This window comes from Thermobia domestica, chromosome 9 (genome assembly GCF_964235325.1).
Source record: "Thermobia domestica chromosome 9, izTheDome1.hap1.1, whole genome shotgun sequence".
NCBI lineage: Eukaryota > Metazoa > Arthropoda > Insecta > Zygentoma > Lepismatidae > Thermobia > Thermobia domestica.
The window spans coordinates 206,055,006-206,073,303 of record NC_137462.1 but is presented as its reverse complement, the minus strand read 5'-3'; the positions used below and the strand labels follow the sequence as shown (position 1 = coordinate 206,073,303).

The window sequence follows — 18,298 nt, the reverse complement described above, 5'->3', positions numbered from 1 at the left end:
TTGTTCATTCTTCTCAAATACCCTTTTAGAATTACCTTTTGATCATCATTTGGACCACTTGTATTACTGATGATTTTTTTCAACGTGATTTGAATTCGTTTGTAGTAGATTGAAATCTGATTAGAGATTTTCGTCTAGCACAGCAGCGAGTAGGACAAAGAGGCAGCAAATGTTTATGATTACTTTCGTTAATAGTTTTACAGGGTTTAAGAACAATGTTGGCGTATGTTGTCTATCGTTTTGCAAAATCCAGGTTGATGTTTCAAACGTCTTTCACTATGGCCCGTACGTCACACAAAGATTCGCATTTTCGTGCTACTTCCTGCAATGGAAGATCTAATGCATGATTATTGCAATGAATGTATACAGCTTTCGGATGTTGAGTCGAAATTATCTTCTGCACACCATTCACTCGTCCTGACATTATAGCTGCACCGTCATGACAATATTCGCGTATATTTTCTGCATTCAGGTTAAGTTTCGTTAGAATAGCTTTGATCGTGAATTCTGTTTGTGCCATGTGGGGTGATCATTCCCATAAATATTTTGTTGGATTTGACGAATCGGAGTCAATACAGCTCACACAGAGACAACTGTTCTTTCTTTGAAATATCAATCGTGGAGTCGACTATGATTGCATAAAATGGAGACTGTTTGACTTTTGCTACCAAGTCTTTCTATATTGCATGTCCCATAATCTTTAAAATTTCATTCTTTTTAATCAGCACTAAGCCAGTTATCCCGTTGATTAATCCATTTATTGAGAACAGGCACATCCGTTTTTCTTTCAGCCAAGAGTTATATCAAATTACCCGTACTATGCAAATGTCCACTGATTGCTTGACCCCTGCGAGCTAAATATCTAACACTACTAGTTATTATAAGCAGTGATTGTCTTCCTTATTCTTGTTTACGAACTTGGTCTGAAAGGAGAGTTGAAACAAGTGTACTGTTTCTGCAGTCATATTTTAACCCTTTCACTACCACTGGGACATGTGTTTCCCACGATACATTCTCAGAGAACCCCTGGTAATTTACCACATGTTATTGCTATGAATCGATGTTCCACTAGTAAAGATAAGCCTAATAATGGTTCACAGAATTGTTATGAACATTATCAAATAGACAGTAGTGGAAGTGAACGTGAACAATGAAATTGAGGAACAATGTGCTAGTGATAAAGCAGTGGTTGCGTGTACTGTCATTTGGAAAAGGATGCCGAAATGTAAAATATTTGTAATCATAAATACGATCCAACTGTTTTTTTTTTTTTTTTTTTACAATATACGTATCATAATTGAAAATACAAGATGATCACTCATGTCACTACCACTGGGACACATAGGTCCCACGTAAAAATATCAGTGGGATACATAATGGCCCACCCTTCCCACGTCGAAAAACGAAAACGGCGGAAAATGTTTTCTTTTCTTTTTTTTTTTTTTTTTTGTAAATTTATTTATATGTTTGAAAACAACTTAAAGTAGCCATAATAATGTTTCTCACTCCGAAAAAAATGGTAGTGAAAGGGTTAAACGAACGGAACGACAATGGAGTTCACATTTTTCATGTGCTCTGAATTATTAATCTTACCTTGTACATTTTTCACCCTCACTATAAAACTTACAGCACTCTGCATATTGTTTGTAAGAACATTAATTTAACTTTATGAAAAATGTATTTAGGCTATAAATACCCTGTTACTCATTTAAACTGCTACATTTTTAAAATTTTAAAATCTCGCTCGAGGACTCGTTTCATATTGCAGTCTTACGATTACTCAAACAACATTTTTTTTTTTTTTAAAGAATTTACAGTTTTGAGAATGTACACCAATGGAAATAAAGGGAATTTTCAGTTCTTTTTCCTAATTCTTTCTGTCTAACATGTGGGTAGAAAAAGCGCCCGGTCCCTTGTTTCAAAGAGAAAGATGAATCTGGAATAGATATTTTTTTCACATTACCATAAAAAGCAAAATTTAGTTCTTATAATCAGTGTTGTGTGATGTGTTTAGTCTGAAAGTGAGGGGGCAAAACGAGTATCTTGCCCCCTCTGAAAATTTCAGGAGGGGCAACTGCCCCCCTTGCCCCCGCGGTTCTGGCGCCTCTGTATGTTGAGGAATAAAGTTTTTACGGATGTTAGGGATGTGATTCAATTGTCTTATTTCTTCATTTTACCTCTCTCTCTCTCTCTCTCTCTCACACACACACACACACACACACACACACACACATATATATATATATATATATATATATATATATATATATATATATATATATATATATATATATATATATATATATACAAGGGCGGATCTAAGGGGGGGCTACGGGGCTATAGCCCCCCCCCTTGACGCTCAGGTTTACACTGGATAAAATGGGCTTCAATTCTGCTTTACACTGGATAAAACGGCAAATTGTAGTTTAGCCCCTCCCTTGATCATATCCTGGATCCGCCACTATATATATATATATATATATATATATATATATATATATATATATATATATATATATATAGAGAGAGAGAGAGAGAGAGAGAGAGAGAGAGAGAAAAGAGAGAGAGAGAGATGGATGGAGATAGAGATATGATTATGCTTTCTTTCTCAAGTTTCAAGGCAATAACTAAGGCCCGGATTTTTATGTTTTCACATATTTTTTCCTTTGTATGTATGCTGGTGAATATATGAAATGTTCGCAAATTACGAAGTAAGGAGCCATATAAACCAAAATCACGTTACATATTTTTACATATTTTGAAGTCTGTTACATATTTTCCGTCTACTGTACATATTTTTACATAAATTCAGTTTCCTTGCTCCTTTCCGCTAATTTTCTTTAAATAATACGCAATTAAAAATAGGCCTACATATGGAAAAATAACTCAAAAAGTGCTTTATTTAATTATCTGTATTTTTCTCTCACTTTGTTCAACCGATTTGCATTGCGGGAAAGCTCGGTTAAAACAAATCGTGCACTCTACAATATGCAATGAAACGTCGTCAGTTATCGCTTCCAATCCTGAAAAAAAAAGAAAAAGAAAAGGATCTGTTTCTTATATATAAAGAAAGAAAACAATATAAAGATTTTTGTGCTTATCGCCTTTGCAAGCAGACGCCACTCGGATGTGTGCCGACAAAACAAACTAAAACGCACACAGTTGACTGGCTTTCTCACCTTTTTTGTATGTGTAACCTCTACGGGTGGGGGTGGGGTAGGCGGCGAGAGGGAGGTGATTGGAGCGGCTAGGCTTTATCACTTGTTTCTTAAATCGAATAAAAAATCGCTTTTGTCTGACTCGATGGCTACTTCGCCACTTCTTCCTTCAAACAAAGGGAAAAGGATTCAGTTTCGCGACGGGTTTGTTAGTGTGCACGCTTGTAACCAAGGCAGTTTCTTGTTTTCAATGATGGCTTGCTCTTTAGTGTCAAAATTGAAATCGTGGATAGCTATGGATGACGCTTAAACCACAGACGGTAAAATTGTTTTTTGTCAAGTATGCGATAAGAAAGTGGGCTGTTCAATGAAGTCGCAACTGGATCAGCACATAAAAACAGCTATTCACATGAAAAACAAGGTGTTACAGCGTGCCGCAAAGCAAAAACTTAACCCAAATAAAACCCCAAGCAACTTAACCCAAGCATCTGAAAACAGCAGTGAATTTTAGAAAGACCTTGCCAATGCGTTCATAGCAGCAGACATACCGTGGTACAAATTTCAAGTCCCGCAGTTCGCGTCCTTTTTGGGAAAATATTGCAAGAAACACATTCCTGACGAATCTACTATCCGCTAGAATTATTTGGATGTGTGCTATGAAGATACTATCAAACACATTCTGAAACTGGTGATTCGCATGGTTTGCGGTGGATGAAACTACAGACGTATTAGGGCGTTTTGTTGCCAATCTGGTGGTAGGAAAGCTTGACCCTGATTCTCCATCACGACCATTTCTGATCTGTTCAGAAGTTTTGACAAAACAAACCATTCCACAGTTGCACGTTTCGTAAATGATGGTGTGTTGTGACCAGAAAGTGTTCCTGCAGAAAAAGTGCTTCTGATGTGTTCTGATGCTGCGGCGTACATGTTAAGAGCTGCCGATGCGCTTAAAGTGTTCTCCCAAACCTCATTCATATGTGCTGTTTGGACCATGGATTACATCGTGTAGCAGAGGAAGTGCGGATCAATTTCCCTGAAGTCAATAAGCTTGTGTCTTCTACTAAGAAAGTTTTTCTGAAAGCCCCTGGTCGTGTGCTGTGCTACAACAAAGCTACCAAATGTGTCGCTACCAGCACAGCCTGTACTGACATGGTGGGGCACCTGGATACAGGCTGTTAACTTCTACAATGAAAAATTTGATGCTGTAAAGTCAGTTGTCACCACATTTCCTGCAGAGTCCAGTGCAGCAGTGCGTGATTCTCAAAGTGCGTTCAGAAATCATGTTGTTCAATGTTCACTAGCGTACATTGCAAATAATTTCGGGTGGATTGCAAACGCTATCGAGAAACTTGAAACTTCAGGACTTACTTTGAAAGAAGCAATGACAACAATGGATGATGTGGAGAAGAAACTCAACACTGTGCAGGGAGAAACAGGTGCGAAAATTACCCGAAAGTTCCAGTCAGTTTTGAAGAGGAATCCAGGATACCTAAATTGACGAGGACTGCATGAAGGATATCGGATGGAGAAGAAACAAAGGCTCCTGAGGAAATCAGCCCTGGAAAATGTTATTTGTTGAAGTTCGCGCCTGTTACTTCCTGCGACGTGGAGAGGTCTTTCTCAGCCTATAAAAGGATCCTGACTGACCAAAGACTCTCTTTAACTCCTGAATACCTGGAAAAGTATGTAGTGGTTCATTGTGCATCAGCAAGGTAAGCGCTTTTTTTAAAGATTTTTTTCATCATATACAATAATGTGGTTTTCATTTTTCTGTGAGACAATTTCATTTGTTACTAGTGAAAGCTTGAAGTATCTGTGGCAAGTTAGTGAATTTTTCGAATACCATCATATAAAATACTTAGTGCTCCGAAAGTAAGCGCTCGTTATTTTAAATATTTTTTTTTCTATTTCGATATTCAATACAGTGACTTTCATTTCCCTACTAGACAATTTCATTCTTTTTCTTAATTTGGACGTATTTGTGTCAAGTTAGTGACACGAAGTTTTTGAATACGCAGTTCATTATATAAAATATTTAGAGGTTTATTTTTCGTCTGGAAAGTAGCCTAAGCGCTTTTTGTTTTGAAGATTTTTTCTATTTCGATATACAATAATGTGTTTACAAAGTCTATTTATTCCTTGTTAAAGCTTGAACGTACCTATCGAAAGTTAGTGAAGTTTTCAAACGCGCAATTATAAATTTGAAAGTACCAAAGGTAAGCGTTCTTTCTCTTAAATACTTTTTTCTCTTTTGATATTCAATTATGTGATTTTCATTTCTCCACGAGACAATTTTATTTGTTCTTAGTGAAAATTTGAACGTATCAGTGACAAGTTAGTGGCAAAGTTTTTCCATTGCCTAAATTATTTAGTGGTTCATTGTTCGTCCCAAAAGTAAGTGCCTTTTGTTTAAATAAATATTTTGTTATGTTTATATGTTCAATAATGTGATTTTTTACTTTCTTGATACATATTTTCATTTGTTCCTTCTGAAAATTTGTACGTATCTGTAAGAAGTTATTTACACTTGTTAAGCTTTTATTACATAAATATGTTACAGTATATTTATTAGCTAAGAAAATAGCACAGACACGAAAAAATATTTTTACATATATTCATATTTTTAACATATTTCTTACATATTTCATTGATTTTTGTTACATATTTATGTACATATTTCGGTACTTTGTACTACATAAAAATCCGGGCCTTAGCAATAACATATAAACCCACTTTAAAAAAAAATAGAAAAAGCAATATTCTATAAAGAAAAATACTCAAACTAGTTAATATAAAATCCAGAGAACGCCCAGTCGTTCGCAACCAGCCAAATTTCCGTGCGTTTTGGGTTGTATAAGCAGCAGGCGCCCAATAATTAAATAATTAACCGATGTGCTGTAATACAGCTCTCGCCAAGTGAGATTTGTGGTGAACAGACACCGATGAGTAGGTTTTCTCGGTGTATTTCTGTTTCCTTCCATTTTTAAACTTCAATTCCTTCCGTTTTCGGCACTACCGTTTCCCTTATCTTCGAGGCACAATCACGGGGCGTTAAAAGAAAAACTAGAGCTTTAGTTAATATCGAAGTTCGTGAAATTGAAGTTCCCATATTTGTCTCTAACAAACAAAAGAGTAAGTTAATTAAAAAAAACATTGAAATGAAAATAAAGAAAAAAGGTAGAAAGAGGAGTGAAAAGTACTAAGAGAGTAATAAAAAGTGTGTTTCACTTCGTTGTTTTAAAAGATATATCACTATTCTCTATTTGTACTATTTGCTTTACCCTTTCTTTGATACACCCTATAGTTTATCTGGTTCATAAGAAATACAGGTCATCGAGGTCTGACTGCTTTAGATTATTTAACAAGATGTCCTTTGACACTTCGGGAATATATGTATATACACAACTTCGGTACACATTAAGCGCTATCAAAGTAGTCGGGAAAAATGTCTACTTACGTCATAGAAGAAAACAAGATATTACTTTTTTTCTTTCTTTTTTCTTAAATATCGTTTGACCTACAGCAGTTTTTGTCACGTGATTTGAAAGAATTCACATGTCTTTCATTTTTTTTATTTCTACTGTTTCTTATTTTGTTTTAAGGGGAAAAAAGTAACCATTTTAAAGTCCTTCCAGTTTATTCACATGTAAATTAATAAATCCTTTATATCAGGATATAAGAAAGATTGATTCTTTATAAACAGAAAAAAATCTTTTATCCTTAATGAACTTAAACTAATACCAGTTATTTTTCTGCGATTAGCATATCTAAATTTAAAAGGACACTTCGTTAACTAGAATATCTTTCATCCTCCCAGTCACGCAATTTAATCAATCGATCCGAGATTTTTAATTGTTTAATTTTTGTCTAACCAGTTAGTTTGCAATGTTGTTTGATGAACAGGTAATAGTTAGAACTGATAAAACCGTGTTCGTAGCAGCAGCGTGATTTCAGGTTTTTCTCTGGGGGAAGGGCAAGATTCCCAATATATATATATATATATATATATATATATATATATATATATATATATATATATATATATATATATATATATATATATATATATATACTGTATATATATATATATATATATATATATATATATATATATATATATATATATATATAGATAGATAGATAGATAGATAGATAGATAGATAGATAGATAGATAGATAGATAGATATAGATATAGATATAGATATATAGATATAGATATAGATATAGATATAGATATAGATATAGATATAGATATAACTCAGAGGATGAGCAGTTAACCTCTACCCAGTGGAGTAGCAATAGAGGGTAAGCAGGGTAGGCATTGCCTATGGGCACATGGCCTTTCGGTACATTAGGGGGCGCCACAGGTTTTTAATAAAAAAAAAGAAGCAAATTATATAAATGGAGCCCTAGGTTTTCGCGGTCTTCATTTTCGAACATGGCGAGAATAAAAATTCCTGCTCACTTCGCTCGCAGTTTATTACATTTGGGCAAACGAGCACCCCAAAATGAATTTTCGAACGTATTTTCTAGTATCACTATAATGAAATGTAAAATATAGGCTACGACTATGTGGGGCCGACAAAAGACACTTTGGCCGAGTGAAATTTTTGCCTTCCTCTGCTTCTGATACTAAGATGATGTAATGTTAAATGCATGAGGATATTGAACAAAAATCGAGCAAGTAGTAACACCATTCGTTATGTTGAGGTATCGTCTAAACCTAGTGATCATTTCCCACAGTTCGAAATTGTAGAAAGCTTTCTCGGATTTTATGATGGGGACGAACACTATGCAGAAAATTATGAAGATTTAATACTAAAAGTCTTATTAGAAAATGAGATTAACATTAAGAAATGCAGAGGGCAAGGCTACAATGGAGCAGCAGTAATGAGTGGTCGTATTTCTGGCTTGCAAACACGGATTCAAAAACATGCCAAGAATACACATATGTTCACTGCGCAGCACATAATCTGAACCTCGTGTTATCGGATGCTGCAAAGGTTAATTTCTTTGCCACTCTACAAGATATATGTAATTTCTTTGGTAGCAGCGGGAAACGCTGGAAGGTTTTACAAGACTGTATTCCCAAGGATACGTCTTCGAAAAATGAAACGACACTGAAGAAACTCTCTCAAAACGCTGGAATTCAAATCATTATGCCGTGTTCGCACTAAGAAAGAGAGATGCAGACTTTATGAAATGTCTTACTAGGGAAGTACATGAAGTGGTACGCGGGGATCTGCATATATTATATATCATTGGAAAGGCCACACCGAGTATACTTCACATGTGAAATATCTCGCTTGCATGGGGCCTGTAGGGGGCGTGGCGGCCATTTAAAGATCAGAACAAGGCTCGCTCCGAAACACCAGAAAACGTGGATAAAATAAGAAGCTATGATCTAATTGTTTTGAGACGTAGTATATATAGGTTTGAAAAGTAGCTGAATACGAATCTGACAAGATTAGTTGTTTCCACAAGTTCAACAAGATCGGGATGATTTTATCTTCATGCAAGACTGCGCTCCACCACAAGGTACAGTAGTATCTGAGTGAAACAATTCCAGGACGATGCATTGGAACAGGTGGGCAACATGATCTTGTTCATCTTGATCCTCCAACGTCATCAGGTCTTATCGTCTGCACTTTTGTCTGTAGGTGGTACATAAAAGACAGCGTGTATGTACTACCTATGGCAACCCCAACTACTTTTCAAAATCTGTGAGATCGAATTGTTACAGCAGTGAATTCAATAAATTAGTGTGTGGCAAAAAGTTAATTAATGTGTGGCAAAAAGAACATCGATTAATTTGTCGCATAACTAATGGTGTTCATGTTGAATGCATAAAATAAAACTTAGAGCTTTCCTTTATTCAGTGACGTCTCTCCATCTATCGTTGTTAATTAGAAATACATATTTCAAATCTGCCCCTTTATTTTGATAAAAATATGTATACGAGACGTGAAAACTTTCCGAAAAACGAGAAAGAATTCTTTGTTATATATATATATATATATATATATATATATATATATATATATATATATATATATAGAGAGAGAGAGAGAGAGAGAGAGAGAGAGAGAGAGAGAGAGAGAGAATAAAATAAATATCTTTTGTCAGGTTTAGAATCGAAAATTGAATTTTCTCTAATCAAATATTATGATAGTATGTGGCATCATGTACTACTTAAAGTTGCATTGGCTTAGTTTTTTTTTGCTATTGTTGAGCATATATTTTCTTCCATTTGTTGGAGACCCGGGTTCGATTCCCGGCGGGAGCTCATGTGGTTTGCATTCCTCGTCAATCAGTAGGTCCCGTCTCATATAGCCTCACTGCTGAAAGGGACGTTAAATTCAAAATCAACTCAACTCTAAATATGCAATATAACCCACACATAGTTATTGTGGTTTTCAAATATTCAATCTGTCGTTACTCAGAACATTTGTTTCTTCCACTTTCAATTGAAAGACAACATTTGAGTGTCTTGGTGAATGTATATCTACCCTAGAACTGATTTTACAAATCACCTAAACGTTATGCAAATATAACACTAGTATTATTTGAACTATAATAAATTTGAAAAATATTATCGTATATTCCGGAATAGAAAGCACACTCGAATTGAAAGCTCACCTCAACTTTGAAAGTAATAATAATAATAATAATAATAATAATAATAATAATAATAATAATAATAATAATAATAATAATAATAATAATAATAATAATAATAATAATGTTTCCAAATCTAAGATGCTCGCCATAACTATAGAGCATAGAAAGTATAGAAAATAGACGTGAAATACATTATCATATTTTACTATGAGGAGCAACTAGGAATTTACTCGTAATTCGTGTAACGATTGAGTCAATATTTAATGCTAGCATTCGGTCATGTTTTGTGTATTTGTACCAGGATTTGAGAGATTACCATTTGTGTTAAGACAATTTCGTTGTATACCTTAATGTATTTCTGGTTCAGTTTTTTTTTAAAAAAAATATGTGCGCTTTATATTGGGAAATATGTGGTAATTATGTTTTTTCTACTGGTATGCTGTTCATATGGATATTATTGCTGCTTCTAAAACATAAAAACATCTTAGTTTATTTATCTGATTTATGGAAAAGAACGTGATTTATTCTTAGAGGAATTCATTCACACCTTGTTCTTCTCTTTCAGGATATATTTGACGAATTAAAATAGTTATAATCAATACTGGCAGAGGAAGTTTTTGCCTTTGTGAAGAGTTATCGTTACCGCCGTGGGATCCTATGATTTGGTTTGAAGAACTCCTTACAACAACTTTTCAAGCTTATATATATCTGCTACCGCGTAGTTGGTAAGGCACCTACCTGCCAATTGGTCGGTTTGGGGTTCCAATATAGCTCAAGAGTCTATCATGTGAAATAAGCACTTGTGATATGTGAAAACGACCGTAGTGCCGTGAAGATAATATCACCTTCAGTATGCACCACTGTCTCGAAAGTGTGAAGTGTACCACTTCATGTTCATCTATCACTTACCTTCATCTTTTTCTTGTGTACAACTTGGGTTCAGATCCGTAAATTCATATGTTTAGTGTTCTAAAGTGTGTTTCTACACACTTATAATTTATTTATTTTCTATCCAAGAATCGGTTTTCAACGTAAAGGGTTAATTCCTCATCTTCAATTTTGTTGGTTCCTCGTAATATATTTGCTTTAAATGTTAACATAATATGAAAGACATTTAATTTGATTTTATTGTACAATACTTACTTGAAATTTTGAGATATAACATCTTCATCCTTGTCTTCAACTCTATTTGAAATATCTGCATTCAAAGGGTAAAAGTTACATGAGTTCTAAAATGGTTAAGTACTATGTAAGAAGGTAAATTATACGAATATTCAGTTTTCAAATTTGATGCAGTAGAATGAGAAATATAGTTAACGTGAGAATTCATCACAGTCGGAGAGAGAGGGGGGGGATAGGAATGTTAAAAAACACAACTCTTCGCACTACAATGTTTCGATATAGAGTGTTCACATATTTAAATTATTTGGATCACGGATACCGCTAACATGTGTTATGGAGAATGAGGCATAGTACATAATGTGGAGAGAAAAATAGAAGATACCCAGGTAAGTCCAAACAATAAGAACTTCGTATCAACTGACACAAACGTAATTCGCATTTTAATTCTGTTTTGTTTACGAAGTAGCTATATTATAATTAATTCCAATAGTTTTCTGTCACTTCCCATACCAACAATTTACCCGTTAATTACATATGAATTTCATAATGTTAATTATCTATGAATTACTGTAATAAATTTGTATATTTCTAACGATGGTGTCACTTCATTCATCTCCAGTAATTTATTAGTCGGAGAATTTTATTCCAAGAATAATATTAAGTGGAAGTAATTTTCCACTTGGAATATAGTAAAGTTTTTGTAGTCAATAACTGCTTTAGTACGGAAGTGGGTACTGGGGTTGAAAATCGTTGTCATCTACATACATACCCAGAGACATGCATACAAACGTGGAAGTACTTTTTGTATTAATTCAGAAGGCACTGCACTTATCAGACCCAATTCAAAACAGAAAGAGACAGAGAGAGACGTAACATTCATCTGTCGTCGACTCTCTTCAACACAGCTGGATTGGTTGGACGCTTCTCTCTCCCTGCAAGCGCACTGACCTGGCCTCATTTTTCAATTGAAGTCCTGCTCTGTTAAGTTCAATTCGATGATGGGCGTATGGAAGAGAGAGGAAATTACCCCACCATATGAAGCAGCCATCAACGTGAATTATCATTCTGGCAACCATTCAACACTCTAATACTCTCACTGGTATATATATATATATATATATATATATATATATATATATATATATATATATATATATATATATATATATATATATATATATATATATAAAGGAGAGAGGATTGCATCTCATTTACTTCGTTACCGGGAACAATGCCTTTTAAAGCCAAAGTCAAATGCTGTTTACAACAGCTAGTAGTTACCAGTAGATATGTATACATTGCATAGATAGTTCCTACCCAACTCAAAACCACTCTGCTGGGAAATGAATGGATTATTAGAAATGTACACATATGTACACGAGAACATAGATCATGTTTCAAGCTTTAAAAACAGGTTTTCTCTGTATTAAAGTCTATTTAAAGCTGTCCGAAGAAATGAAATTATATCGAAACAATATCCTGGAAGAGTGATAATAAATAGTATAGTCACTTTCAGAAAACAAGAAACCTTGTCTATAATCACCAGTATAAAACTATATACAGTACACCATAAATGAAATAGACAAGTTAAGTACTGCATCGCACAACTAAAGTATACCACAAAATTAAAAATACTTTTAGCCAGCATTATATTACTTATACAGTACTTCTATACATATAATGTAATGAATAAGTGCCACATGATATTTAATATAGCATATATTTATACAATCAATTATAGTATATAAGAACAAAATATCCAATTTACCTATTGTAAGCAATTGTAAATATGGAAGCCCAGTAGCATATTTTGAGCCTACGTACTCAGTCTCCTGAATTGAACTTCCGAGAGCCAAATATTTCGGTTATGTTGAGTAAATGAATGAATGAAATATCCTCCTGTCTTTCTGATAAAATTAAATTCAGGTGTATTAACTAATTTTGGTATAATATTCTATTAGCTGATGATAATGTGGTTTAATTTAATGTTAAAAAAAAAAAAACATGTGTTATTCTTATCAAGGATTTCACTAAAGTAATTCAGAAGTCCATATACAGGGTGTTTCAAAACAACACTGACAATGTTAGGGAGGTGATTGTTGACACCAAAATAAGGCAAAAAGTATAGACCAATCTGAGTGCACAAATGATTCCTTTCGAAGTTATAGGCTGCCCAAAACATGAAAAAATGAACTTTAAAGGTCCATAGCTCCAAAAGTACGGGACCTATCGTAGTCGGGTCAAGACTTCACTGAGGAACTAATATGTGTGCTATCCAAAAATAAATGTTTCAGAATCCTACAGCGCTTCATCAACAATTTTTATAGAGGTAATTGGTGAGTACTTCAAATTATATGCCCGTAACCAAACTCCCTCTATAAACATTGTTGCGTGAGTACCACAGGATTCTGAAATATGTATTTTGGGATAGGGCACATATTAGTTCCTAAGTGAAGTCTTGACCTGATTATGATAGGTCCCGTACTTTTGGAGCTATGGACATTTAAAATTCATTTTTTCATATTTTCAGCAACCTATAACTTCAAAAGGAAGCATTTGTGCACCCAGGTTGGTCAATACTTTTTGTCTTATTTTAGTGTCAGGAATCACCCAGGTTATTAGTTCCTAAGTGAAGTCTTGACCTGATTATGATAGGTCCCGTACTTTTGGAGCTATGGACATTTAAAATTCATTTTTTCATATTTTCAGCAACCTATAACTTCAAAAGGAAGCATTTGTGCACCCAGGTTGGTCAATACTTTTTGTCTTATTTTGGTGTCAGGAATCACCTCCCAAACGTTGTCGGTGTTGTTTTGAAACACCCTGTATAAGAGGAATATTGGGGGAAATCATAATTACTTGTACAACATGGTATCCCGCTCTCCTCTGGTGTGTAGGGTCTCTGGATTATTCGTACCTCCCGCCAAGTGGACTTTGTGATAGACAAATGCCTTGTGCATGGGTTTTTCGAGGTTCCTCCCTTTCATTCCACTTCCATCATTCCACTCTTATCATCCTTATCACCATCACCGTATCTCTTAGCCTCAGAGCATAATTGTAGGACGTTAAGCTAAAAAAAAAAAAAAAAAAAAAAAAAACATGGTATCCATAATGTTATTTTTGAATTTACCTCCTCCAATTCTGTCCTTAATATTTATGTACTTCATATGGCTTTGTAAATCACAGGGTAACGGGATCAACTGACACAGTGGCTCCACGAAATACCTTCAGTGTCTTAGAACTTGCCTCCGAGCAAAACTTAGACAAGACAAGACAAATGTTATATACCCATTGATGGAGTTATAACAAATATAGAATGATTTTGTAGGGAATAAGCTAATCGTGATCAAAGCCCTATTTATTTTAACTCAAAAATATAATTTCTCTTGCCTCCTCTGAAGCACTGCCAGGACTAGTGGTTTGGTGCGGTAATCCAGCTCTCTTGAAGGAGAGGTACTGCTGTGGGGAACGGCCTATACCGTGAGGGATGCTGTTATATGATCGTTTGTGCAACGATTAACTGCATCGAACTCAAACTCCGGCTGTTTCGGATTCCTCGTTAATATTTAGTCCAGTCAATCATAACCTTGGTAGTTTATAAACTTAAAAAAAAAAAAAAAAAAAACTCCTCCGGAGCAATGTTGGTAGCAGGACATTAGTTCTTTTTTATTATAATACTTTCATTTTGAATTATTACACAAATAGTGGTCTTTTCAATTCCGTCAATTGAGCGTTAGGTAAACACAAAAGTAAACTGGCATATTGAAATTTCGTTCACTGTACAGTCCCAAAATAGCAGGAAAGTTATAGTTTGTTTACAATTTGAATTTGGAAGAAGTAAAAGGCTTACTGTGGTGCTAATGAAGAAAAGTGAGAGTTTGAAACTAGGGATGCGCACGAGACAAGATTTGTGGCCGTCTCGTCTCGAAAATGTGATGTAAAAGTGATGTCTTGACTCGAAAAATGTATATGTTTCTATTGGAAGAACTGTGTCTCGACTCGAATTTTGTCAGAAAAATCCTGTCTCGACTCTTCTCGTGCGCATCCCTTTTTGAAACGCATACACTAGGAAGACGGATCGTAGTTTTCTGAAGATTATATAAGTATTGGAAGTAATAGTAGGCAGTACCAAGTGTGCGTAATTGAGTGATTTCTGATGCTCAGTTTCGGACACTAGGCGCAGTTCATCGACAGTTCGAGTCCCACTGATGATCGTGGGCATTTTTAACTGTCCTTGAGTTTTCTATCTTGACGTTCCTATCGTGTTGTATTAAGAATGAAATTACTTGAAAGGTCATGGAGAAAAGTGTCCTGGTTGGGGCGGGATTTCTTTCTTTTCTTTTTTCTTTTTTTTAAGATACAAGTGGTTAGCGTTCTTGCTTCGTAATGGAGGTCCCAGGTTCAACTCTAGGTAAAAAGAAAGAAAGCAAATGATAGTTAAATAATGCAAAGTTTGGGTACATAATTTTCTATAATGATATCGTACAATGTAGGAAACTGAAATGAAATGCTTGTCTTGAGTTCAAAAATTAACGTCTTATAACGCTTTCTACTTCATGAAAAATCAGACCCTATCATTTAAGAAATACGAAAAGATTAGAATTTTCCCTTTTCCTTTATTTATTTCTTTTTCTTTTCCTTTGTCTGTTCTTATTTTTCTTGTCTCTTTTTCGCAGGGTGCTCATTACCTTACAAACATTCTGGGGAGTGCTCGAGCATCAGAACCCCCGGAGTCAGCCCCCTGCGGATTGAGTTGGTGGATTTGGTTGATAGAACCAGATGACGGAACCAAAGAACAGATGAGTGAGCCCGGTTGATGGATTGATATAGATAGAAGTGGACAAAAGCAATATTTCAGAATAGAGAGACGTTGTATGAAGAAGTAGTATATAATGAAATTATTATGCACAACTAAAGCTTTTTTCTTCGCTCTAGTGTCCCGTTGTATATTACCTAGGTACTAACAAGAACAAGAAATCAGGAAGAAATGAAACATACTGCGTGAATTTCGAAACATGATAATCCCTCCTTATACGCTTCTATTTGTTTCCATATCCATTACTGAAAGCAACTTTGTAATAGCTTATCATTTGATAAAAGTGGTTTCATTAATTTGGTTGAATCGAACCATATAGGAACTCGAAATTATTCAATTCATCGGAACCAAAAGATTGGATCCAGAGGAAGGATCAATTCCTTATTTAGCAATATCAAATGAGGTAACCAAATAGGTCGGAGTCCAACTTACCAGAACCAAATGATTCGAACCGGATATTTGTTTGGAATGGGAAGAAAGAAATCGGTTCCGGAAAACGAACCAAGCTGCCTATCACTAGTAAAATATCAAAAGTACAGTGCTAAGTCCAAGTGAAACTTTACGCAAAATTTAGATTAATGTCTTAAGAACAAGGATTGTATCGAAGATTTGTTTTACGAGAGAGACCTCGGAAATAATCGAAGGAGAAAAGTGTAATTTTTTAACAGGAACCTCAATTACTTATTATTGGTAACAATAAACCAAAGAACATTTTGTACAAAGGGTGTTCAAAAAGTTTTGCACAGTGGTCTCTATTTTATTATTATTATTATTATTTGTTGCAGGAGGAGAATGAAATGTTTTGTGAACATGCTTAGAACATTATATATACACTGAGCCTACTCAATGTAGCCTCCATCAGCTGTGACGCATCTGATCCAACGTTCTTTCCATGATGTAAATGCACTTTGGTAAAATTCTGGGGATTGACTTTTACACCATCGTTTGACACAGGAAATAAGGTCTTTCTCACTATCAAATGTTTTACCGCGCAGGTGGTCCTTCAGACGTGTTTTGCTCTCAGGTTCGGACAAAAACAACCATGTTTCATCCTGGGTAATGACGCAATCAAAACACTGTTTCCACTCTTCAGTAAAGGTTGTCATGAGACTCTCGCACACATCCTTCCTCATCTTTTTCATTTCTCTTGTTAATAATATAAGCACCCAACGTGCACAGATTTTTCTGTACCCTAGTGACTGTACCACTGATATCACACTACCCAATGACAAATCAGTCATTTCAGCAAGCTGTCGTGTCGTCACACATCTGTCATTTTGGATGATTTGATTAATGGTCTCCTTATTCACATTACTCATACCGTCGATGGTCTACCGCATCGTGAAATGTCCAGTAGGGAGAAATCATCTTCCTTAAACCTCTGCAACCACCGCTGGATACTGCTGCGATCCAATGTTTCCTCCCCATAAACAGGGAACAACTTCCTGTGAATCGATGTGGCAGAGTCATCGCCGGTCTTGAAGAGGAACCCCATCACCGACCGTTGTCGCAATCTGACATCTACTTCACTGCCCATTATGACTCACCTGTAAATAAAAGAAAATACTTTTATATACCAACTTACAGCTAAATGTTCCAAGTATGTTCACAAAAAATTCATTCTCCTCCTGCAACAAATAAAAAAATTAGAGACCACTGTGCAAAACTTTTTGAACACCCTTTGTACAAAAATGTTGCAATAATAACATACATATTACCTAGGTAAACATGTGTGGAAGGGATAAGGAGTTACACGCTTCTAGAAAGTTCGCGTATTTCAATTTTCAACACAAAAATAACAATGTACAAAAATTATAAGGTCAGTGGAAAAGTCAAAATTGAAAGAACCATAAAACGTTATTGGGCAACTCGAAAAAAATTTCACAATAAAACGTAAAGATAGATGTTTGTGCAATGAAGAAACTGGAACTCTTAACCACTTTAAATTTAATGCAAATTATTTTCAACGTCAAACATCTAGAACTACTTAAATTATTAACACTAATTTAAAAATATCAATCAAAGACAAATTTCCTCAGAAATTTCTGTTGTTTAACATGTTGAAATCCTTGTACACCTAGAATTCAATATATTTATTCATATTATTTCTCAATATTGCACTTAACAACTCACTATTTCGAGGGTTATTTTTCTACAGTCAACATCTTCAAGATTGCTCTAGTTTAATCTAGTAGGATCATTGAAATTAGAGCGATGACAACCGCAGGATATAGGCGAATTGGATATTCATGTGTGCTGCAACAAATAACCACTTCTTAATAAAATAGAGAAAACAGATAATAAAACAAATAATCTGTAGACGTACACAGTTGACTTCATATTCTAAAAGCATTTTCTATAAAGAAGAAAGTAATATACAATAATGGACTAATTGCATCATTCCCTGACGGCTGTGTTAAATATAAGTTATGTGTCTCAACTGTACTTAGCATTCTGTAGATGATCTTTGTCTAATTGTTAACATTAAAATATATATATATATATATATATATATATATATATATATATATATATATATATATATATATATATATATATATAGGTTCTACGCTAAAAAAA

At 34.7% G+C, this 18,298-nt stretch overlaps 1 long non-coding RNA gene across 1 annotated transcript; it reads left to right on the top strand.

Moving 5' to 3' along the window:
• Positions 1-3,652: 3,652 nt before the first annotated feature.
• On the top strand, positions 3,653-15,805 carry LOC145694225 (uncharacterized). The gene is made up of 3 exons (XR_014132968.1): positions 3,653-4,870; positions 10,346-10,505; positions 15,579-15,805. It is a non-coding gene; the product is annotated as an uncharacterized LOC145694225 (long non-coding RNA).
• Positions 15,806-18,298: the final 2,493 nt, after the last annotated feature.